This window comes from Mauremys reevesii, linkage group 1 (genome assembly GCF_016161935.1).
Source record: "Mauremys reevesii isolate NIE-2019 linkage group 1, ASM1616193v1, whole genome shotgun sequence".
Classification (NCBI taxonomy): Eukaryota; Metazoa; Chordata; order Testudines; family Geoemydidae; genus Mauremys; species Mauremys reevesii.
The window spans coordinates 295,932,109-295,957,413 of NC_052623.1; the positions used below are offsets into that span (position 1 = coordinate 295,932,109).

Here is a 25,305-nt window from a genome sequence, read left to right on the forward strand (position 1 = left end):
TGGTACAAGATGCTTTTCCCTTTCCTCAAGTGTCTGTCCGCAGGGCCTAAGTGCATGTTCTGCACAGCATTGCTATCTAGTGCAATCTTTCCCAGGCTGGCCCAAAAGCAGAAGAGCAAGGGCCAGATCCTCAGCTAGAACAAATCAGTGACTTCAATGGAGCTACACCAATTTACATCCGCTGAGGATCTAGCCCAAAGTTGGAGTGTTCTTTTCCATACAATGTACGCCCAAATGGGAGAGCCAGAAACGATGTTGTTCAGGAATTTCTAACTTCAGAAAGTTTAAAAAATGTCAACCATGGCAATTTAGTGAAGATAACACCCCAAGCCTGTCATTTTAATTGTTGATTTTGGGGGTAGTTGTAGTATGATCTTTCAGTCTTCATATGTGATAGACATTTATATAGTGTTTTTCTCCAGAAAAGCCAAAGCACCAGACTAGCTATAAAACTAAGCAGAGAACACTCCACCCGCCACTGAATGCAGCTACCTCTGACATTGAAAACCTTTAAACACTACAAAGCACCACAACACTGAAGAATTCTGTGTCCATTGCGAGTTCTAGCTGAACATAGATAGCCAGAATGGAATCACCCCACTGGAATCTGACTTGAGTTTAAACTATCACTGCTAACTCTTCTTAGGTCTTCAGGAGCAGGGCTGTGCTGCCAATATTTTAACAATGGGCTCGCTCAAAAGTGTGCCATTCCCCCAACAAACAACTCTAGTTGACACAAGACCACCCTTTTCCTGGCCCAGCACATCCTGAGTCACCACGTTTTCCCCCAACCCACCATAGAAGACTCCTTGAGGTGGTTCCCCTACATGGCAGCTCTTCCTCACAGAAGTAGAAATGATGCAGGTGGCTGCCTGTGGCTTCTGCAGGCAGCAATTGTGGTATGTAGGGGTGATGTCCCTTCTGTGTTGATGGTTGGTTGGGTATTGAGTCCCCTTTGTTTCTTAATGTTGATGGCACTTGTCTATGTAACATGGGGGGTTAGGTGTTGGAATGGGTCTCCGGTGGCTGTATTACCCAAGAATTGAGAGGTGTGTTACTCCAGAATTTGATTATGCTAATTGCACCAATATTATGTTTATTCAGCCACCATGAAGTAATAAAATAGACCACCACATAGTTAAGGGTTAATTTGCATAAGCAGGACGTTTGGAGAACACTAGCTGCAAGCTTGCAGTTTCTATTTATTGTGATGGGAGGAGGGGAGAAAAGCGTCAACAAATTATGAGACTGAAAGAAAATAAGTGGATGGAGACCTTGAGCTGGGTGCTTTTGATATAGAAGCTTATAGCTAAGATTGTTAGGAATGTTTTGTTAATAAGTAGTTGATTGAAGTTAGGATAAGTGATGACTCAGTAGGGGTCACAATGGGCTATGAGTTTTCTAAAAATTAGTTATAAAAAGACTAGATAATGGAGTGTACTTTGGAGCAGTTCTCTGAAGCAATCCTGAGAGTCTTTTTCCCAAAACCATATTCTCTGGCAGGGAAGCACCTGGCCATTGCTGACCTGCTGCTCATCACTCAATACCATCTCAGAGTTTAGGTCATTATTTGGAATGTTCTAAACCTATTGCTTATGTCTGTGTGTGCTTAAATCTAATAAATAGTAGTTTTAGATAAGCGCACACTTACTTGTATCAATCTTTCATTAGCCGGAAGTGCTGTGTTCCCATTGATTTATTCCTGACACCACCTGGAATGAAACAGTTAAGTTAAATTAAGTTACCACTGCTTTGGGTTCTGAAAACCCTGGGTAATGGATCTGGTGAGCCAGTTGCCAGGAGTGGTGGAGAGGAGGGGACAATTGATACAAGTAGTTTGTTTGTTTGCATTAGGGGGAAGGGAAGGTGGAACAGGATTGCAATCTGTAATTTTCCATGTCGTAGCCCATGAGTTGATTTATCGTTACATTCTGCTACTGATTCAGGGCTCGGGCTGACAGCCTGATTGGGTAAGAAGATACGTTAGAAGGAAAGGGAATATCTGGAAAGAAAGAAAAGTTGGAAATGATTTGGGGAAATAGTTTGAATGATTTTGTACAGGAGCATGGTAATAGTTTCTGGAAGCTTCCTGCAGCTCTGTAAGCAAATGGTAGTGATGAGAGTAGGTACAGCGATAGATCAGTGAAAGACAGAATGCCTGAAAGACACAGTGTGATTTCTTATGTGAATTACATCCTGGTTTGCACTCAGACCCCAGGGAAGAGTATTTGGAAGTATTGGACAGGGTGTTACAAAAGACTCAGGAAGCTGGGTTTAAAGTAAATCTAAAGAAAGGCTCAATCATGGTCCCAACAAGTAAACTATTTTGGAGTGATTTTGGGACAGAAGGGGCATTCCTCTGATCAACAGAGTGTGGAGCTGATTCTTAAACTACCAGTTCCCACAGATGTCACAGCTCTTAGATCCTTTCTGGGAATGGTTCATTTCTCCCGAGATTTTATTGACAGAGTTTTAGAGAAGGCGTCGGATGGGAAAGGGGAAGGTTTCTGGATTCCCATGCTGTGCAGCAGCAGTAGGTTTCCTCCCATCCTCATATACTGGGGAATGGCCAGCGAGGATTGGGGGATGCAAGGCTTTAGCAAAGTGCTGGAGGATGTAACAGGGAATTCCCCTGAGCAGTGCTCACAGCCATAGCCAGGCACTTGGGGTGTAGCTAGTGCAAGGCAAATAATGGATTTTTTGGTTTGTTTCCAATTTTGAAAAGTAGGAAAAAAATTGGTTTTGGAGCATAGAGAAAATGAAAAATTTTCAGCAAACTGAAAAGTAAAACAAAATTCATTTTGGATTGAACAAAATGTTTTGTTTTGATTTCAATCATTTTTATATGTTCTTGAATTTTTAAAATAAGAATAAAGGAAATTTTGAAACAAAAAGTGATTGCAAAGCAAAAAATCAAAGAGTTGCCTTTTGAAATTGTCAAAATGGAACATTTAGAGTTTTTTGGATGTTTGGGGGTTTTTATTCCAAATGAACAATTTGGCGAAATTAACACAAATTCACAAAACACTTTGGGGTCACTGAATCCGCATCTTTCCGCAAAAAAAGTTTTGGCTGAAAAATTTCACCCGACATTAGGTGTAAGAGCTTCGTGAGTGAGCATCATCAATCTGCTGGTTTGTTCCTAACTCCAAAGGGGACGCAACACTTTAACAAGCAGCTGTATCATTCTGGAGGGGGACAAATGAAATAAATGCTCCTCTTGGTTACTGAGTTATCTTCATTATGAGCACACCAGCAAGGGTTGGTGTAAGGATTTGGGGAAGAAATAGCAAGATGATTGTGACAGAGTATATCAATCTCTCCTTGGTAAAGCAGAGTTTAATGAGCAGTTCTGGGTACAAGAGGCCACACACCCTTCACCTCTGCTGGGCCTGCTCCCAGTGGAGGGAGCATTCATAGAGGAGCAGCTCAGCTCAGTCTAAGCTGACTGAGGAGAGCAGTTGTGTGCAGCAGCCTCCTGCCAGGAAGCCTCTGGGACTGCAAGTCACCAGGTTAAGCCTCCTAGTTGCACCGTGGGAAGCCAGATGACCGTGGGAACTGAAAAGCATGACTTGCTGTTGCCATCAGAGGAGTGGCTGGAGACAGAGCAGAAGGGACACAAAAAGAACCCCACTTCCAACCCCAGGGATGATGCCAGAGTGACTGGGACAAGAGTAGGAAGTGACCCAGGAAATGTGCTTGGGTGGTATCAGGAACTGAACCCTGTAACAGGATACCTTGTTTTGAAGGGCCCTGGGTCGGAGTAGGGAGGGCCCGGGTTCCCCTCCCCATGCTCGCCACTAGGTGACTCTACCCCTGATAGTGCTGCTAAGCAAAGTGGCCCCTTGTACTCTCACTGGTAGGTGACACTACCCCCGATATTGCTGCTAGGTGAATCAGCCCCTTTTAACGCTTGCAAGCAGGTATTATTGCCATTAGACTGTACTGCCAGCCCAGGGCATTCAGCCAACCCCTGACATATGGTGGAGAATGCAGGCAACGACCAGGTTCTGTTAAAAGGACCAACAGGGAGCTAAGAATATTATAAAGACAAGGAATCATGGACAGGGGCGGCTCCAGAGCCCAGCGGGGCAAGCACCCGCCTGGGGCGGCCCTTTCCCAGGGGGGCGGCAGGCTGGGCCGGCGGACCTGCCGCAGTGATGCCTGCGGGAGGTCTACCGGGCCGGGACGACCGGACCTGACCCAGGGCGACGTTCGACGGCGGCTGGTTCGGCTCTGGACCTCCCCTCCGCGCAGGCGGGCGCTCAGCCGAGCAACGAACGCCCGGACAGCGAACCGCCCGGCGCCGCGCGGAGGGTCCAGCTGAGCCGCGCCGACCAGCGGACCTGCCAGTCATGCCGCGCAGGTCCGCTGCTCAGCTGCTGCGGGCGCCCATGGCTTGCCACGCTGCTTAGGCGGCCCGCCGATCATGGATACATAAAAACTGTTAAAGTGGGTGTTGGAGAGCAAGCAACAGCAGGCGGTCCAACATCAGCTGCAACAGGAGCAGATGCTGCAGCAGATTGCAGTCCAGCAGAAGCAAGAACAGCAGCAGTTGCAGATATGAGAACTGGCAGTCCAGCACCAGGCACAACAGGAGCATCTGGTCCTAGAGCTGGCAGCACTAATAAAGCTCACAGGGCATCTAATACCACAGTGCTTGGGCCAGGCAGATACAACTTCCCTGAAGGACTATCCATAAGGCTCACGAAGGTGGGCGCCAGGAATGACTCTTAGGCCTTCTTGGTTACCTTTGAATGGGTAGCCTATGTGGCATGCTGACCAACAGAGGATTGGGCTACCTTGGTGACCCTATACTTGACCGGCTCCATGCAAGTGGCATACCGAAGCCTGGACCCCGTGGACATGCTAGACTATGCCAGAGTGAAGGAGGTCATAGTTGAGCAACTGGGAATCAACTCCAAGACATACAGAGGTTTCAACAGGAGTAGCCTCCCAGACCCCCAGCCATGAGTAGTGACCCAACATCTATGGGGCCATTGCTGGTGCTGGCTGAACCCAAAGAAAGAGATGGAGGTACAAGTGGCAGAGATGATAATGATAGAACAATTCACCCAGATTCTCCCCACCAGGGGAAGGGACTGGGTGAAGTGCCATCAGCTATTCACACTGTTGGACATGGTGACACTCATGGAAGATTATATGGCCTGGCACTTACATGGAAGACCTGATAACTTGAGCACTGAGATCCAAAAACCCTGGGAGTAAGTCCCCAAATCCTGGAGGCTGCTGCGCTAGGAAAGGAGACAGGGGACCACTGGTCAGACCGATGCCACAGGAAATACCCCTGGCCAGAGGGAGGACCTAAGCCCTGACGCATCACGAAGGAGAGTCCGAGAGCTCCAGGGAGAGGGGTACATGCCAACTGGAGGTTCCATGGCTACAGGAAAGAACCCACCAAAAGGCCCATGCTTTGAATGTGGACAAGAAGGACATTTCAGGTGAGAGTGACTTTTTATGGATTGTAGCTATGGACTGCAAGCCCCCAAGCTTGGAAGAGAGGTCTGGACAATCTTCTGCTCCCCGTGAGGATCAGTGGTACCCAGGTAATGGGCCTGGTGGACTCCAGGTGCAGTCAGACTATTACCTGGACCAGTCTCATAGAATCCTCCGACAAGGCAGGGACACCCATCTATCTCCAGTGTATCCACAGGGATGTGTGACCCTACCTGGCAACCAAGGTATGCCTCGAAGTGAAGGGCTATATGGCGACATGCCCAGTCGGCATAGTGGACACCTTGGCCCAGCATTTCTCAAATGCAGCCACCGTGCAGCATGCGGCAACCAGGGGCTTTTCTTGCAGCCACAGCCTCCTGGGCTGTGGAGGCACGATGCGGGGAGGGAAGCGGCAAAGTAGTGGCCCTTCCCTGTTGCTCCTGGATGCACCACCTTGGTGTTGGTTACTGGCGCTGCTAGCAGGGGTTGGGCTCTGTCCCCCTTTGGAGACATATGGGGCACAATGCTGGAGGAGCAGGCAGTCAGTGAGTTCCCCATCTTCCCAGGGGCGGTGGGGCTCAAGCTTTGGGCTTCAGCCCAGGGGTGGTGGGGCAGCAAGCTCTTGCCACAGGACTTCAGGCTCCAACCCTGGGCTCCAGCTGTGCAGCAGCAGACCCCAGGCTCCAGCCGCCCGGCTTCGGACTCCATCCCCAGGCCCCATCCCCCAGCCATGGGACTTTGGGATCTGGCCACAGGGCTTCAGGCTCCAACTCCCTGCTGCCTCCCTGCAGCCACCTACCAACCCACCCCATCACCTGCTGCCTCCCAACCCCCTCATCCAGGGCTTAATTTGTCCCCAGGCTTGCCAGGGCCTTGAGTAAATCCGCTGTGAAAAGTGATACTTGTATGTTTGTTAATATCACTTTTCACAACAGACTTATTAGCTAGCAATAAATAAATTACAATGATTTGAATGTGTAAATGTGCATATTTATTTGTTTCTCCTACAGTTAATCAAGTATTTTAGGAAAAAATATGAGCGCAGCCACCAGTAAGAGTTGGTGGCCATACTCTACGGCCACCAAAAATTTGTCCTGAGAACCCTGCTAGCCCTGGGATGGGACTAGAGGTGATTTGGGGAGCTCCTGAAGTGATGGAGCAGCAAAAGAAAGACTTTCTAAAAATGTTAAAATGTATTACTGGCACACAAAACCTTAAATCAGAGTGAATAAATGAAGACTCAGCACACCACTTCTGAAAGGTTGCCGACCCCTGGCCTAGGATTCATTCAATGGGTAAATCACCTGCCCACCCTCTGAATCACACGGACATCTCCTCCAAGGCAGCAGACTTACAGTGTCCCAAGCTGTAGCCCCAGTATCCATCCAGCCCAAGCCTTTTCATTGCTCTTGCCAGCTCACACCTTTCGTAGATCTTCCCATGAGCAGCCAGAGGCAGGAGGAGAAGCCCCAGGACTAGCAAAATCTTCATGCTGGCAGCGTAGCAAACCCAGGCTCCTACCACTGAGACTAAAAGGAAAGAGAGAGGCTGGTGAGACTGTAATCTCCTCTCCTCCACACTTGAAGTCTCCACTTCCTGAGTGAAGTGGAAACAGGCCACGAGCAGCCTGGACATTTCTCAGTACTCTTGGGGTCACTGCCCAGAGGTTAAAATCACTTAGCCATGGGGAACTGGCTAGCTCACTCACCTGTGTTTTATTGCTAGATCCCTGCTACAATTCTGACTCAGGACATACAGGCTGCTACAGTGGCTTATAAAGAGCTAAGTATCAGAGGGGTAGCCGTGTTAGTCTGGATCTGTAAAAGCAGCAAAGAATCCTGTGGCACCTTATAGACTAACAGACGTTTTGCAGCATGAGCTTTCGTGGGTGAATACCCACTTCGTAGGTGCCACAGGATTCTTTGCTGCTTATAAAGAGCTAATGAGCTGAGATCAGTACCTGCTGGACATTCATCCATATCCCCTGCACAAATCCCACCACCATGACTGACCCACTCTTTGCAGTCTTGACAGAGGTAAAGGTTTTAATTAGCATGAGTATTAAACCATGCTCTCACTCTGGAAAGGTGGTTTTTCTATTCCAGGGGTGAAGCTCCTTGTAACAGTGAGAGCAAGCTTGCAATGTCACAATCTACCTATTTCGTTCTTATATGATGTCTGTCACTACGTGGTGTCTAAGGTCTCTCCAAATTATGAAGGGTGCAAAATTCTCTCTCGCTGCTCCATTGTATTTGTTTTGGTGCTGGGATTGTGGGAAGGCTAGTTTGAAGAAGTGAGTTTTGTAGTTAGCCTTGAAGCTTGGGCAGCATCTGTCCTGTGGGACTTACCCACATTGTTGGAGTCACTCTAAGGCATTTTATAAAGGAAATGCATAGCTGGTTAACTCTGACTGGCTTTTGTAATTCAGGATTAGTGTATGGAGTTCCTGGAAAAACGAATAGGCAAGAGCCAATATAATCTGCATGTTTCTAAAAATCCTGTTACCTTCAAAATGTTTTGTTTCATCAGGTTTGCATGACAAACTACAAATACTTTGATAGCTGGGTTAAAAGGTTATCTCATAGTTCACTGTGGCATTTGTAAAGTCTGCTATGTATTTGGAGCTGCAGTGTGGTCTAGTGGACAGAGAACTGGACTGAGATCGAGGAGATCTACATTCTAGTTCAAACTCCTCCACTGGGCTGCAGGGTGATTTTGGGCAAGTTACTTCACCCCGCCTCAGTTTCCCCATACACAGAAAGGGCATATTTATACCTACCTCTTTTGTGAGCTACAGATAACATGGTCTGTATAATTGCTAGGTACAATTATTATTCTGATCAAGTGCTATTTTTGTGACTTACAGTAATAAGTCTCACTAATGACTGGCTTTCTGTACCATAAGGGAATAGTTTATAATATATCATTTTCTCCAGTGGTTGGAGAACACCTTTATTATATGGATGTGTGCTAAATTAGGGCACTAATACCCTTTACACTGATACCAACAGGGCCTGCACATCGTATCTAAAATCCGTATAGTACTTTGGAGACTCTGATCTGTAAATTAAAAAAAAAATGTGAATAGGAATTTTGTCTGTATAAATACTACAGGCTCAGACCCTGAGATTTCTGTTTCCGTAACACTGTAGAATGACAATAGCCACTCTGTAGTTAATGTTGTCACTCTATTTCTATTACAAACCTGATTTAGACCACTCCAGCTAGAATACCCAACCACAGGAATATCAGCTTCAAAACTGATAAAATAGGTCTGAGAGGGAAGATTTTATTTAAAAACCTGAAATGAATTGGACACCATAAAAGCAGAAGTTCAGAAAAAAATATTATTCGGGGAAGGGTGTATATATATTTGTCACTGTGTAGTAAAAAAATCTGGAGATCACATTTAGGTTACTGAGTACATCATGTACTAGCCTACAGATCCAGAGCTGAATCTAGTTTGGGCACCTTAACTTTGATTTTCCACACTTTCCAGTGTATGAGTTTCCCTGAATTACCGGAGTTTATCTATTTCTTTTGGCTAGTGACAAGGTGCTTGTAGGGATTTATTGCACTGGAGTTGCTGATATGTACAGGCAGCATTAACTTCACCAGAACAACATTTTTTTCCCCTGGAATAATCCTTCCAAATGAGGGGGATTATGGACTGTGATGAGATGCAAAATCGCAACACCTAAAGCTAAAACTAAATTCAAATAGACTAGAGACTCCTTCATTTAGGGTTTGTTCTTTATTATTCTGAAAGCCAGGATGGCCCAGTGGTTAGGGCTTGGCTTGGGCAGCCAGGGTTCAATTCCCCATTCTGCCAGAGATTTCCTCTGTTGTTTGGTCTCTGTGTGCTTTTGTTCCGTACCTCATGGAGGTGGTATGCAATGCTCACACATTTCGATGATGGGAGCCATTTAAATGCCATAGATGGATTGTATGTGGTGTGGGCCTCAGTTTCCACATAACAAATACAGCTAAAATGCTTCAGTCTTAGCCTCCAGGCCCAGATTTGTACCTTACTACACATGCAATTTATAGATGATAGGAAAACAAAACTCACCCCAGAACAGTACTGTATTGTTTTTCATCTTAATCAGGAGAATTGTGCAAATACAGACAGGGAAGAGAGCAGCACTATGAAGAAAGCCCTCTTGGGAAATCCAAAATTAGTATTTCTGACTCCCTGTAAAAAATGTGTGGTTTTCTGTTACCGAAAGAGAAACATACATTATTTCGTTTCCTCATTCATCTGTCAACAGTTTGATTTTAACAGAGCACTGCAGAAGTTTGCCAAGCTGGGTGTAAAAATATGTGTCTCTAGTCCCATTTGTGCCAATGTAATATCAGGTTCAGTACTGTCTCCAGTACAAATCACAGCTTATTCTTGGGTGGGGAGAGGACAGGATCCTTCAAGCCATTTTTGGACTCACAAGATCTTTCCTTTCACATTTTCCCCCCTACCTAATATTCTAAAGACTTGGGAGTCCTAGGCCCAGATCCTGTAAGGTACTTAGGTGCTTAACTCACATTGATATCTATGGGGCCTCTCCTCAGAGGCCATCAGCACCAGTGCAGCCAAAGGGATTACTGGTACAAGATGCTTCCCCTTTCCTCAACTCTCTGTCAGTGGGGACTAAGTGCATGTTCTGCACAGCATTGCTATTCCTTTCCCAAGCTGGCCGAAACGCTGAAGACCAAGGGCCAGACTCTCAGCTGGAACATATCAGTGACTTCAATGGAGCTACACCAATTTACATCTGCTGATGATCTCGCCCAAAGTTGAAGAGTTCTTTTCCATACACTGTATGGCCAGACAGGAGAGCCCTAAACAATGTTGTTCAGGAATTCCTAAGTTCATGAAGTATGAAAAATGTCAACCATGGCAATTTAGTGAAGATAATACCCCAAATCTGTTGTTTTAAATGTTGATTTGGGGGGGTCATTTATAATATGACCTTTGAGTCTTTGTATGTGAGAGATATTTATATAGTGTTTTTCTCCAAACAGCCAAAGCAGCAGACTAGCTATAAAACTGTGTAATCAGAGAACACTGCAACCACCATTGAATGCAGCCACAGCTGGCACTGAAAACCTTTAAACACTGCACAGCAGCACAACAGTGAAGAATTCTGTGTCCATTGCGAGTTCTAGCTGAACATAGATAGCCAGAATGGAATCACCCCACTGCGATCTGACTGGAGTATAAATTATTACAGTTAACTCTTCCTAGGTCTTCAGAAGCAGGGCTGTGCTGCCAATATTTTAACAATGGGCTCCCTCAAAAGTGTGCCATTCCCTGGGTAAACACCCTCTCCATGCCCCCAAACATAAAAGTTCAATTCTACACCCTTTCCCCCAACAAACAATTCTCATCGACACAAAACTCCACCACCCCCCTTTTCCTGGCCAGCCACCTCTTGAGTCACTACAGTTTCCCCCACCCGCCATTTCATAGAAGGATCCTTGAGGTGGTTCCCCTACCTGGCAGCTCTTCCTGACAGAAGTAGCAATGATGCAGGTGGCTGTCCTGTGGCCTTTGATGGCAGCAATTCTGGTAGGCAGGGGTGATGTCCTGCAGCCTGTCCCTTCTGTGTTGATGGTTGGTTGAGAATTGAGTCCCCTTTGTTTCTTAAAGTAGATGGCTCTTCTCTGACATGGGGGGGTAGGTGTGGGAGTGGGTCTCCGGTGGCTGACTGGGGTCAGGAAGGGGGTATCTCCTGCCTGTGATGGGAGTCAGATTAGAGAATGGATGTTCTTTGTGTGGTGATGTAAGCTCCAGGCCCTTCCTATGCCAGCTCTTCCTATTCTGAGCTGAGGCTGGGAAGGCAGGCAGGCATCAAGGGAGAGGAGAGGGTTTCTAGATTCCCATGCTGTGCAGGCGCACTAAGTTTACCTCCCACCCTGGTGTACCAGGGAGTAGCCAGCAAGGATTGGGGGATGTGAGGATTTAGCAAAATGATGGAGGATGTAGGAGGGGAATTCCTGAGCAGTGTTCACACCAGGCCTTTGGGTGTGGCTAGCGCAGGGTAAATAATGGATTTGTTTGTTTTGTTGCTAATTTTGAAAAGTGGAAAAAAGTTGGTTTTGGGTCAGACAGAAAATGAAAATTTCCAGCAAACTGAAAAGTAAAACAGAATTCATTTTTGATCAAACAAAATGTTTTGTTTGATTTCAACCCTTTTAAAATGTTCTTGATTTTTTTAGATAAAATTAAAGGAATTTTTTAAACAAAAAGTCATTGCAAGACGAAAAATCAAAGTTGCCTTTTGAAAATGAGAAAATGAGACATTTAGAGTCTTTGAGATTTTGTTTGTATTTATTAAAAATGAACAATCTGGTGAAATCCACACGAATTCGCAAAACACTTTGGTGCCACTGAATCAGCATTTTTCCCTGAAAAAAGTTTTGGCCAAAAAATGTCACCCAACTTTAGGTATAGGAGTTTGTTGAGTATCAATCAATCAGCTGGCTTGCTCCTAGTTTCAAAGGTGGCTAAACATTTTAACAAGCAGCTGTACCATTCTGGAGGAGGACCAGTGAAATAAATACCCGCCTGGGTCACTGAGTTATCTTCACTATGAGCACACCAGCAGGGATGATGTAAATATTTTGGGAAGAATTAGTAAGATGACTATTCAGGTACACCCCATCCATCCACCCACTTATACTTTATTTATTCATTTTACATCAGTAAAATGTGTGTATGGGGGGCAGGAGAGGATCTTCAGAGATGAACCAAGCTGTTTATTCCTTTCTACCCTAGCAATTACTGTACATCAATTTATAGTCTCCAGGTTATCTGTGCAATTAGAAGGCCTAAAGACTCACTTTTTATTTTTAATGAAAGCCAAAATTCTCCTTCCTGGACCTGAAAATCCACCTGCTTTTAACAAAGGACTCCCACAAGCCCCTGCAGACCCCCTCCTGCTCATCACAACTGCATTGTAGAAACTGTCAAGAGGGAAACAGGAGGCTCGGGCAAGAAAGAACTGGAGGGATGGGCAGCTGGGTGCTTTTTGCAGCTCAGGCAGTAGTAGGAGGTTGGAAACGTGGGGTAAGGAAATAGGCTGGATGTTTCTATTAAAATGATCCTCCATTAAAATAATTTACAATGTTAACACTTTAAATGTCATCTTAAGGCTTCAGAATTAACATCCCATTGAGAACAATGGAGACGTTCAGACCTCTCAGAGCTATTGTTTCTGGTTGTGTGCAGATTCCGGAAGACACCACTGAACTGATTCCCACTGAGCATACTTTTAAGTATTTTTACTGCCATGAAAGCTAGAAAGGAGGTTATTAGTTTTTTTGCTTGTTTTTCTTGGTTGTTTTCTGAAAGATCAGGATTTTGACGCATGGTTCTACAGCAAGGTGTGGATTAGAAATAATAAATATGGCTATAGCCAAGCAGACAAAAAAGCATAAATGACCCCTGAAGAAACAGGCTAATCTCCACCTGTCACCTTGAGTTTTCTGTAGAGTTGTACCAAATATCAAACTCAAAAATTAATAATACCTGAAATATCTTTTTTCAAGCTAAACTGCAGCTTCTGTATACATGAAATGTGTTAATGTCCATGTTGAGAATGTGAATTTCTTCAAGTGTTTGCCAGCAACAAACATTTCAAGGCACTTTTTTCCCCCTTAAGTGGATTGGTTGGCAATAGTCAGATGGTATTTCTTCAGCTACCCCTTGTATGGATCAGAGCCATTTCAATTCACATTTCTTTGGAAGGAGACTGCATTTCATTTCTCTCTCTGCAATAGTCAGAAAATAATCAGTGCCTATTAGTCTCCCATGTTTTGAGATTCTAGATTGTAATTTCATGGCCTGGGAGCGGCTGTTTCCTCCCCAGCAGTAGAGATGATAAACAAGCCTCATATTATAGATATAGTCGCTCTTTGCATGGCCCTGGGGCTACTGCCCTGTAGAATTTTCACACTTCTTTTTTCTGCTATTGGTGACTCACATTGATTATGATGTCCAATGGGGGGAGGGGGGAAGAGATGACCTCCTGATTAGGTCTCTCTTGATCTGATGCGGCATAAGAATCATTCCTCGTAACATGAAGAAAGTGAAGAGCAGCAAGGATAATTCTACATTCCCAAAAGAAGAACGTGCCTCTGTCTGAGCACTATCACCAAAGGACCATAGCCAGAAGGCTTGGCCTAGGGGGCTATAAGATATATTCCTCAGCATTGGCTCCCTTCCAGCGTGGCCATTCCACATCCAGACCTCAGAGTGTGGCTGCCCACAGATATAGGTGTAATTTACCAAACTTAATAGGAAGACCAAGCATCTGGGCAGCTCTCCGAACCAGAAAGTGGGGCTGGTGGTGCACAAAAGATGATGCTTTCTTTCAAATTGGGAAAGAAGGATTTTTCTGACATGTTAATTCATCTGAACATAAATAAGCTCACTCCCCTAGGGTGATCATGATAGACCGGCACACACCGATAAGGAATGGCAACCAAACATTGGTCCCCATGAAAAGACTACAGGTGGACACTACGCCATACTCCAGGGCAAAAGCTGCATTAGTGCAAGTATGGCTACTGCTCTGATGGCCCAACAGAACGAGCAGCAGCATCATACCAAACTGCTGCAGCAGCTATGGTTCCATTTCCCCCTATAATTTTCACTGATATCTGAGTCTGACACGGATAGCATTTGCTGGGAAATTACTGCTCTTTGCTCTGGCTTGTCTAGTCTAAACAACATCATGCTCACCCCACCTCCCTGTTGCTTAGTGCCAAAAATGTTGCCACTCAGCTACAGGGTGATCTCATTTATTGACTGAACGAAGGATGTAAGAAAGAACAATTCATCTCACAATGGCCACATGAACCTACTGTCACACCATTCAGAATCTATATGGGGGCGAACCCACTTTGGTCAGCTTTGTGGAGGATGGTCAGCCCCAGGGGGAACTGCAGCTGCATTCAGTAGAATGTCTTAATGTGCACATGCAATTTCAGAATAACCACGTAAACTGAGTGGCATGTAAATTCCTCAGCCACCCCGGATCCATAGGCTATTCTTGAACCAAAGGGTCAATGTGGTGTATTACAGCAGGTTTGTCCATAGCAGGGGCGGCTCTAGAAAGTAGGCTGCCCCAAGCAGCGCGGAGCGCTGCGCCGCCCTTCCCCGGTCCCGCGGCGGGTCCCCTCTTCCTGCGGCTCCGGTTGAGCTCCTGCCGGCATGCCTGGGCAGGTCCAGCGGAGCCCAGGACAAGCGGACCTGCCGCAGTCATGCCTGCGGGAGCTCAACCGGAGCCGCGGGAAGAGGGGACCCGCCGCAGTCATGCCTGCGGCAGGTCCGCTCGTCCCGTGCTCTGGTGGACCTGCCACAGGCATGCTGGCGGGAGCTCAACCGGAGCCAAATGCCGCCCCCCTGGGAAACGGACGCCCCACGCGCCTGCTTGGCGCGCTAGTGTTTAGAGCCGCCCCTGGTCCATAGACCCTGTTTTGCAGACTCTAGGACAATCCGAGCTTCTCTGGCAATGGAGAGATCCTCTGGCAGCAGAACTGATGCAGTTCAACTGCATGGGAAGAAAGGGGATTTGAGGGGTGCACTTCATGCACAGTGCAAAGCCCTGCTCTGCAGGGATAGGATCCCAGAATCCACTGTCATGTGGATCACAGGATCCTCCCACAACAGGGACAAGAACATAAAGGCAGGGAAGGCTGCTGCAGCCATTGAGCAGCAGAGAGGTGAGAATTTCTCCCCACAATTGCCTGTGCATATTGCATGGCCTGGCTACTCCAAGTAGGCACAGGAATTTAAAACTTCCGTTAAAAAGTGCACCACTTCTCCTTGCAGTTCCTCATGCACAGCTGTGAGCGAAGGGGGCTTCGTCCATGCTTCAGTACACGGATCAGTCATTTCCCCAAACTTCTTTTGCAAAATAAGTATTAAATTTGGGACAGCTCAGTTTCTCCTTTGGCCCCACAGTAAAGTGATCAAGTCCCTCCCCTTCTGTCATCAGCATGCTACCTTAGAGAAAAAGGCCATGTTACAGCCACATTATCGCGTTGCTGCGGGGTGACGGTGTGGGGAGAAGATTGGTGAAAGAGACTCAATTTTTTTTTGGAACTACTCACAAATCTTTGATAATTAAGAGCTACAATGCACGAAATGGATGTATTGGTAGTTTGAAGGCTACCTCCAGCATGAACACGCCTGGTAAAAGTTGTTGAAATGTGGTATTTGAACCACACATGTTCAGTGCGGGCTGGGATTAAAAATGGCAAGATCACATGAAAAGTGACAGACCGCTCAGCAATAAGTGTCAGGGACTGATGGAGATACTAGCATTGGGCTGATGAAAAGAGAGAGAGAAAAAAGGACTTGTAGAGAAACAAGGCCTTAATTAAATGGAACTTCTGCATAATGAGACTGAAAAGTGCTGCTGGCAGGTGTACATCGCGGCAGGATGTGATTCTGTAACCATTACAGACCAGATTGTGTCTCATATGCACAGCTCCATGGTGGACGGTGGGACAGAGCAGCACTACACCAGGGAGAATGGCAGGTAGTGTGTGGCCTCAAGGGTTGCCAACCCTCCAGAATTGTCCTGGAGTCAGCAGGAATTAAAGATTTATCTTTAATTAAAGATAATGTCTTGTGATGAAACCTCGAGGAATTCATCCAACCAAAGTTGGCAATCCTATTGGCCTCCCTGGCAGGCTGGGGAATATATGCCCCACTCCACAGGCAAGATCAGCATACTCTTTCCGCAGATGGGCAAATTAGTTTATCAGCAGGCAGGGGGGGAAAGGCAGGAGAAAACAGACCAATGGACTTGTTTCCTCTGAGCCCCTTCTGGGCTGCTGCACATGATTGCCCACCCTCATACAGGAGTTAGGCACAGTAAAGCCCCTGGCAGCTGATTTATTAGAAACACTAAGATCTGCAAATAGTCTGAGTGAAATCATCCATCTACATTTACTTGTAAAATGCCAAAACCAAGGCCCTCGGCCTTGATTTTAATGATCAAATAGGCCTTTCCGTGTATAAAGCAAGTATGAGATACAAACAGGCAAGTGGCTTGGTATTTTGTGTTTGATTTAACGGCATAGTGTAAATAACATGCCCAATGACTCCCAGGGGAGAGCAGTAGAGATACATGGAACAGGAAGCACACAGGTCTCTGTTAAACAGTGCTCAGCAGCAGTTCAGCTGTTCAGTTACTAATACCTGTCATCACAATGGGCAATTCTCCTGGACAAGGCTACTCTGCTCTGTGTACAAGTAGGAACATGTGGGTGGCTCCGTTTGTTTGTTGTATAATACATGCTTTGTTTGCTGTGACCCAGGGTAATCACAAAACATCCTACCCTGAGACAGGGACTGCAGTGGGGAAAGGATATTTTTGAAGCTCTGTACTCTTAAAGGGAATTTTGAATATGAAAGGCTTATTTCTAGGGAAAAGTAAATATTAAGAGGTCAATATCCAGCGAGGGGGGGTGAACTAAAGATTGATTATTAAAAGCTACTGTACCGTGTTGTTTGCTACACAGTGACTGAATGTTTGTTTGTGTCATAGCATGGCCCTTGAGAGCTAGAATAATTGTTTCTTGCTCTAGCAGTCCTCCTTGTGTTTAGGAGCTCCCTGTAACAGACGCAGACAGAGGCTGAAATGTTCTACACCTAAGGGTACGTCCACACTACCCGCCGGATCGGCAGGTAGCGATTTATCTATCTATCGGGGATTGATTTATTGTGTCTTGTCTAGATACAATAAATCGATCCCCAAATGTGCTCCTGTTGACTCCGGAACTCCACCAGGGTGAGAGGCGGAAGCGGAGTCGACGGGGGAGCAGCGGTAGTCAATCCCGCACTGTGAGGACGGGAGGTAAGTCGATCTAAGATACGTCGACTTCAGCTACGCTATTCTTGTAGCTGAAGTTGTGTATCTTAGATCGATCTCCCCACCCCCCAGTGTAGACCATGGAGGCAATATCCACCCCAACCCTACACTTGTTGGGTTCTGATGGTCAGGAGTTGGCCTATCATTTTGTTGCCTCTTCGCTTATGAATAGGAAAACTGAAGACTGTGGGTTTCAGAATTATTTTTACATTAACTCAAGCATACTTGCTTAATGGGAGGTAATTGGAGGGGTTTTTTTTAAATAAAGGAGAAAGATTTCAATTTGTTTGTGTGGGGGCATTATGACCAATTTCCCAGGTGTTGGTCTTGCACGATGAGCTCCATGTGGGCAGACTCCTGCATAGCTCACTGCAGGATCAGGGCTGCAGAAAGAGAACCAATCGGAACAGGCCCAGAGCCCTCTCAAAGCAAGGCTTAGGCACAGCTAGAGATATCACAAGTATGGCTCCAGTACTGAACTTCAGGCTGCCAGCTTTCCTGATAGGCTGTGATACATTTTAGCAGATTATTACTTTAACTAGGGAGGGGGGGAGGAGTGTTTGTTTTGGTGCCATGCCACTTGTCTCTTTAAATAAAGCGATTTTACCTAAGTCTTGCCTGGCTCTTCAATGAGGTATCGGAGCCGCTCACAAATACTAAGCCAAACTGGTTAATAGTATTATGACCATAAATGCTGAATTAACACAACAACCTGGAAGTAACTCAGTTTTATTTTCAGATTCATTTAGAATAAAAAGCATAACTGGTTTTCCAAGTAACTTCATTAAATGGGGCCAGTTGTCAAAAGTAGGGCTCACACTGGGGATCAGTCATACACAATATGATTTTCCCTGGTCTCCAAAATACAGTACAATTATTGCCAATCCCTGGAAGGAATGCTTCCAGCTCCAGAAGGAGAAGATAGAACTTTGTTCATAGAGAAAATTGGTGTAGATGGGAGATTCCATTTATTTTTATAATAGTAATAAGACATTTGCCTTCTTATCCTTTTGTGCCAGGATAAGCATTTCAAAGCACTTTTAAAAACATTAGTTCACATGTTATTTCCAAAAGTTTATTCTAAGACACTAATGTTTTGACTTGAGCACCCTTTTTGTTACCTCTACAGTACATGCTTTTGAAATGAATGGGTTGCTGTCAACTCCTGTGTTGGAAAGATTCCAGGAAGCATGATTTACAAAGGTGAGACTGCAGTTTTAATCATGTACAAGCACCAATTAGCCTTCTGAGGTTGGAGTCTGAGACTTGTACAGCTTGACCCATGAATGGTCTCTGTTTTATCCCCCTTTCTGCAGAGTAAAGAGCTGTAACACATCCAGCTAAAGCCACACATTTGAGTAAAGCACAGTCTGAAATTTGTAAAGGGTGATGGTGGCTAGTTCTGTTTCTGTAACTAGTAAGCAGATGGTTAAACAAAGAAAGGGGATGCCTCATGTTCTAACCATCGGGTTTGAAATACATAGACTCTCTGGAATCATGAGCATGTATCCTTAAATGGCCAACTCTTTCAGACAGAAGTACTATCTCCTCTACACACGTCTACCAATCCCATATCATCTTCTGTAAAAGTGTTTGCCACAGTAGCCTTAGCCAAAAATTTCATTTCCTGCTATCTATACGGTTCTGTACCTCAAAAAGCGTATTTCAGTGACAAAGTGATGCTTGTTTGTATCTAATTTGCACATCATTCCAGCATGAAAGATACTATTATCAACATACTCTCAAACATTATGCAGATAAACCTGAAAGAGCACAGTGATCAAAAGGTGACAGCTGCTTTTTACAATGTAGACTAAGAAATGAGAACTTTGTATGATGTATAAAGGCATGAAAAGGTTTAGCTTGTATTTGTTTGGCTTTTCTAAGGAGAGTGGGAAGGACAGAGAAGAGGAGGTGACTGTCAGGTTGATGTCTTAAAACTGGGATAGATCAGGAGTACCAAGGCCACGTCTCCACTATGGGCACTACAGTGGTACAGTTACAGCACTGCAGCTATGCCACCATAGTGCCTTAGAGTAGGCGCTTCCTACAGTGAGAAATGGGATTGTTCCACTGCTGTAGGTAATCCACATCCCCACGTCACAGTAGCTAGGTCAATGGAAGAATTCTTTAGTTGACCTAGCGATATCTAAGTTGGCTTAACTACAACACTCAGGGCTGTGAATTTCTCACACCTATGAGCATGGTACCTGTGTCAACCTAATTTTTAAGTATAAACCAGGTCCAAGCCTGGTTTTTGCTGGAGTAGCTCTTGGGATCTTACAGATGGGTGTCAAACGTGTAAATGACAACATTTCTCCCAAACACTGACAGGTGTTAAAAATTTCAAATAGTCCAATTAAAAATCCCTTCCCTCTCAGCGCTCAACTTTAAGTCTCTTCTGAAGCCACACTTTCACTCGTTGTCTCATCAACATAATGGCTTTTAAAGCAGAAAAGATTTGAATTTAAGTGAATGCAGGTTTTCAAAAAATCATATAGGTCTCCTTTCTACATAATAAAAACCCAAGAAAAATAAGGGGAGTGCATTAGAGGAAAAGGGGGCACAAGCTCAATGCTCCCCCTCTGCAACTCACAGTGATCTTAATTCTATAAAAGCAAGTGTCAATTTCAGTGTAGAGTTATTTATTGTTCTTTAAAAGCAAAATTTTAGCCACTAGATGGCAGTAGGAGGCTGTTAGTTAAAATAGTCTGAAAGTGTGTGGGATATTTGGACTGCTTCCCCCCCCCCAATTCTGAAGAATATTAGGGGATTATCTTTGTTACAAAAATGACCTGGTGCTTAGTGTGGCAGAACCACTGCTGAACAGAGACAAACAGTTTTTGGAAATAGTGCTGCACATGGTTTGACCTTGTCTACAGTTGCTGCTAAATAGTCCTCATAGATCAGCTACATCCACCGTTAACATCCATCATTTGCAGTAGGTCATGCTCTGTAAAGTAGACAAACCCTGTTGATGGGGAGCATCTCTCCTCCAAGTTCCCCCAATTTGAGTTTCCCTTTGAGCAGATGCAGAAGTGCAAGACATGCAATGAATGCAGTCTAAAGGGAAGCAGTAGGGAATGCAGTGTTTTTCTGTGACGTACTCAGAAGTGATGAACAGGACCAGCAAAAAAAATGGCAGTAAGTTCCCATCAATGGGTGAAGGGAAGAACTACGTTTGGAAACAGTCTTCAACTACTCTTTAGCTTTACTCCAACAGCAGCAGAGTTTCTGTAAGTGTAATGAAAAAAACGTCTTTGGGCAGATTCTGGAGGTCTGGGTGTGCTCATCCTTTGCTGCACCAATATAAACACACCCGGATTAACACCTGTTTAATAGAATTTTTCCCCCCTAATCTGGCACACACCATGCTGTGTATAAGCAGGAGGTAGACGGAATTTCTATGGCTCAGTGCCAGCTCCAACTCAACCTGATCAAAACAGAGCTCTATTTTCGTCCTCAGCCCTCCACTCTTCCTCCTTCAACCATCCACCTCGTCTCTCAGGTTTACATTCTGCGCCTTCTCTGACAACTCCTCACCGCCCCTCCAGGCTGTCATTAAATCAAGACACTTCTATGCATTTTGGACATCTGACCTTTCCTTTCCATCCCATCCCAACAGTCAAAACTTGTTCTCAATCTGATCTCCCACCTTGGGTACTCTTACCACCCCTCTGTTCCCACTCTGATACCATCCCTCCAAGCTGTCCAAAGTGTCTCAGCCAAAATTATCTTCCCCTAGTGAGTATTGTTCTGTGTCTGTTTCCCACAGGGTTAACACTCCTCATATGACTGTCCCAGTAGCTGATTCTTGTACAGCACAGAACACAACACGAGTTCTTTAAAAAAATAAATAATAAAAAAAATTCCCCAGCTACGTTTTCAGGTAACTTCTATGTAGCCAAAATATATGTGAGAAATAAACAATTTATCATGCTGTGCAAATGCCTTGGAAAATGTAAGACCCACCTACTTTTTCAATAGCAAAGTTTGGATGGACGATTGAGAGCTTTTTGCAAAGCCAATTCATAGATTTTTAAGGCCAAATGGGGACCATTGTGACAGTGCAGTGTGCCTTCTTGCATAACATAGGCCATTGAACTTTCTTATATAATTCCTCCATCAAGTCCAATAGTTGTGCTTGCACTAAAGCATCTCTTTAAAAAAAACAATTAATCTTGATTAAAAAATTTCCAGTGGCCTGCCAGAAACCACATCTTCATTTACCTTGCAAGAAACAATGTGAATTGCAGACCTCACTGGAGTTGTGTGCTCTAGACCAGGGGTAGACAACCTATGGCACGCGTGCTGAAGGTGGCACTTGAGCTGATTTTCAGTGGCACTCACACTGCCTGGGTCCTGGCCACCGGTCCTGGGGGGCTCTGCATTTTAATTTATTTTTAAATGAAGCTTTATATACAACATTTTAAAAACCTTATTTACTTTACATACAACAATAGTTTAGTTATACATTGCAGACTCATAGAAAGAGACCTCCTAAAAATGTTTAAATGTATTACTGGCACGCGAAACCTTAAATTAGAGTGAATAAATGAAGACTCGGCACACCGCTTCTGAAAGGTTGCCGACCCCTGCTCTAGACACGGGGCTGGATTCATCTTTTAAGAGCAGGGGTCCTGATGAGTGTCCATGCTCTCATCCTTTTTAATCATTTCAACCAGAGATCGACCCAATTTGGGGTCCTTGATTAATTTTCCACTTTTCTTCCCTTTTGCAGACTGAGGCCTTTGCCCTCTGCAGTTTCCCTGTGTCCTGTGGAGTGGATAAGTCCAAACTACAATACTGCTTCAAACACCACATGTTCCCTCTGATATCAACAGCCCCGAGAGGCTCTGTGGGGAGGTGGACAGAGGAACACAAGTATTCTTCCCCCCACCTCTATGGAGCAGCTGGGAGACTGAGGGACACCACCTAGAAAAAAATTAAGCCTCATATTCATCAGAGGGTGCAGGTAAGGGAACTTCCGATAAAAACTAGGGCCTGCTTCTATGAAGTGGGTTTTGAGGCTCCCTTTGACTTCTCTGCCCCGCTCTTCCAGTGACAAGAGAGGCAGGATAGCAGCTCTGGAAGAGGGAGCTCAAAGTGGTTTCACTGAAGCTGATCCTGAGGTCATCAGGAGGAGGAGCGATGATTTTGCCTCTGCACACAGGCTGCCATAGGATTTGTGGGGGTCCCCACTGTTCTTATATTTGTGTTAGAAAACAGAGTGGCAGGTCATCTCCACAGGAGCATATAAATTGCTATATTGGTAAATGGTTCATCTACTCCGGCTTTCTGTCTTCAACAGTAGCCAGCTTCTGACAGCCATTGCTACTAAGAGAACTACTAAAACAGGGTAAGGGAGTTTTCTCACTTTAGAAGGAAGTAGCCCTTGAAGCCCTCCTTTTCTGCACGGAGTCCCCTCTTTTTCTAGAAAAGTGAATAGAAGATTAGATAGGTACATAAAGGGTTAAATAGCTTTGGTTAAAAAAATACGCCTTGCCCTTTGTGTAAGGTGAACATTCTGCTAGCACAGAGGTGGGCAAACTACGGCCCGCAGGCCACATCCGGCTGACGGGACCCTTCTGCCCGGCCCCTAAGCTCCTCCCTAGGAGGCTTACCCCAGCCCCTCCCTTGCTGTTCCCCCTCCCCCGCAGCCTCAGCTCACCCTGCAGCCGGCGCAATGCTCTGGGTGGCGGGGCTGCAAGCTCTGGGGCAGCGCCGCTGCAGAGCCCGGCCTGATCCGGTGCTCTGTGCTGTGCAGTGCATGGCTGTAGTGCCGCCAGCCACCAGTGCTCCAGGCAGCATGGTAAGGGAGCAGGGAAGGTTGGATAGAGGGCAGGGGAGATCAGGATGGTGGTCAAGGGGCAGGGATGTGGACAGAGGTTGGAGCAGTCAGGGGACAGGGAGCGAGCGGTGGATGGGGCAGGGGTCCCGGGGGTGGGACATCAGGGGGCGAGAAGCATGGGTGCGTGTGTGTGTGTAGGGGGGGGCACAACCCCTCCCCTAACCCGCCCTCCATACAATTTCCAAAAGAAGATGCGGCCCTCAGGCCAAAAAGTTTGCCCGCCCCTGTGCTAGCAGTTGTGGGAAAGCCTTGTAGAATGTGGCTTAATTGTAAAAACTGGACTTGGAAGGTAACTGATAAGAGAAAAAGCCTTGCAGAAAGGGAGGAGCCCAGTTGTAAATCTTGTCTACTCCAGGCCTAAGAAAAGTGTCCAGTCTAAAACTTCCCCAAACTGATTCTTAGCTATCGGCAATAACAACACGTGTTTGTTAAAAGGTATAAAAGTGTACACTCTGAAAGTTCATTACTAGTACCTGCTTCACCCCAACCTGGAGCCAGCCAACATGGCTTTGAGCACCCCCGGGTCTAAACCTCTTATAAGTAGTGAGCCAATACTTATGTTATGGGGGTAGTAACTGTTTATTATTATTAAAGCTTTTAGATATGTTTAGCACAACTGTATGCCATTCAGCTTTAGACTAAATAAAGGAATGTATGGTTAAATTGGTGTAGTGATAATATCCTAGTAATAATTCCAACTGTGAGATTCAGTTCAGAAATGTAAAAGTTAAATTTCTTCATGTCCAGCAAAGCTTTAATTCTATCAGAAAACAAGGGGCTCTCTCTCTCAATTCTGCTTTTGCCTGAAAGGCCTTCAATTCCTTCTGGAACAGCTTTTTAAGCTTAACTGGCGTCAAGACTGAGCTTGATAAATGCATGAAGAGGATGGTATGATGAGACTGCCTACAATAGCATGTAGCCAAGCAGCAGTATCTCCAAGGGCCGGTGATGGAACACTAGATGGGGAAGGCTCTGAGTTACTAGAGAATTCTTTCCCAGGTGTCTATCTGGTGGGTCTTGCCCACATGCTCAGGGTCCAAATGATTGTTATATTTGAGGTCAGGAAGGAATTTTGCCCCAGGTCAGTTTGATAGAGACCCTGGGTTTGTTTTGGGGTTGGTTTTTTTTGCCTCTCTCAGCAGCATGGGGATAGGTCACTTGCAGATTTAAATTGGTGTAAATGGTGGATTCTCTGTAACTTGAGGCCTTTAAATCATGATTTGAGGACTTGCCAGATGTGGCCTTCAGGAATACCCCCCACACCCCAACCGAGCATCTCCACCAGATAAGAAAACGCCCAAGACAAAGCAAAGACGACATGTTCCAGGAGGTCCTGCAGTGCTCCAATGCAGAAAAAAGGGAATGAAAGGAGTGCTGGGAAGGCAAATGGCAGGACAGAAAAGAGAACCATGCATTTGGGTCTTTAACCACGATTTGAGGACTTCAGTAACTCAGACATAGGTTAGGGGTTTGTTACAGGAGTGGGTGGGTGAGATTCTGTGGCCTGTATTGTGCAGGTGGTCAGACTAGATGATCATAATGGTCCCTTCTGACCTTAAAGTCTATGAGTCTGAGTCCGTTACATGAGTGGGCGGGTGAGGTTCTGTGGCCTGCAATGTGCAGAAAGTCGGACAGTCTCTTCTGACCTCAAAGTGCATGAGTAATTCCACCATGTGGCGGTGTCAGAGAAGGATCTGCATTTTAGTTACAGAAGCCAACTGGGTGTCAGACCAGAGCTGCTGAAGGTATTATTCTGCCTTTAACTGTGAAATTAATGGATTCTGAACTACATTAGTTATGTGAGGGGTCAAGCCTGAAGTTTTAACCTTACAGCAGTCATGCAACAGCTGCCCTCTGTGCACCTGTCATGGCTCTGTCCCATGCCAAACCTTAAGGTTAGAGCCCTGTCTGCACACCACTGAAAAAAGACCTAAGGAAACTACAGGGCTCCTCCCTTCCCTGTTTAAAGTTTTATTTGGAATCACTCTATCCAGTTCATCTTTGTTGTTAAAAATCTCATTACACACAAGCAGAAGATATCAGTACTATCAATTTCTGAATGCAAATGTGATTATACATGCATCCGACGAAGTGGGTATTCACCCACGAAAG

The 25,305-nt window shown here is 45.5% G+C and overlaps 2 long non-coding RNA genes across 2 annotated transcripts in view; one reads left to right on the forward strand and one right to left on the reverse strand.

Annotated features, from left to right (window-relative positions):
• Positions 1 to 1,650: 1,650 nt before the first annotated feature.
• Positions 1,651 to 11,633, reverse strand: LOC120397572. The gene is made up of 4 exons (XR_005593870.1): positions 10,951 to 11,633; positions 9,530 to 9,652; positions 6,813 to 6,986; positions 1,651 to 1,712 (listed from the first exon to the last, which is right to left on the reverse strand). It is a non-coding gene; the product is annotated as an uncharacterized LOC120397572 (long non-coding RNA).
• A 6,841-nt stretch (positions 11,634 to 18,474) lies between these two features.
• LOC120383167 overlaps positions 18,475 to 25,305 on the forward strand; it is a 33,363-nt gene continuing 26,532 nt past the window's right edge. Inside the window, exons 1-2 of the long non-coding RNA XR_005588360.1 lie at positions 18,475 to 18,545; positions 22,084 to 22,317. This is a non-coding gene — a long non-coding RNA (uncharacterized LOC120383167). The remainder of the gene's footprint in view (positions 18,546 to 22,083; positions 22,318 to 25,305) is intronic.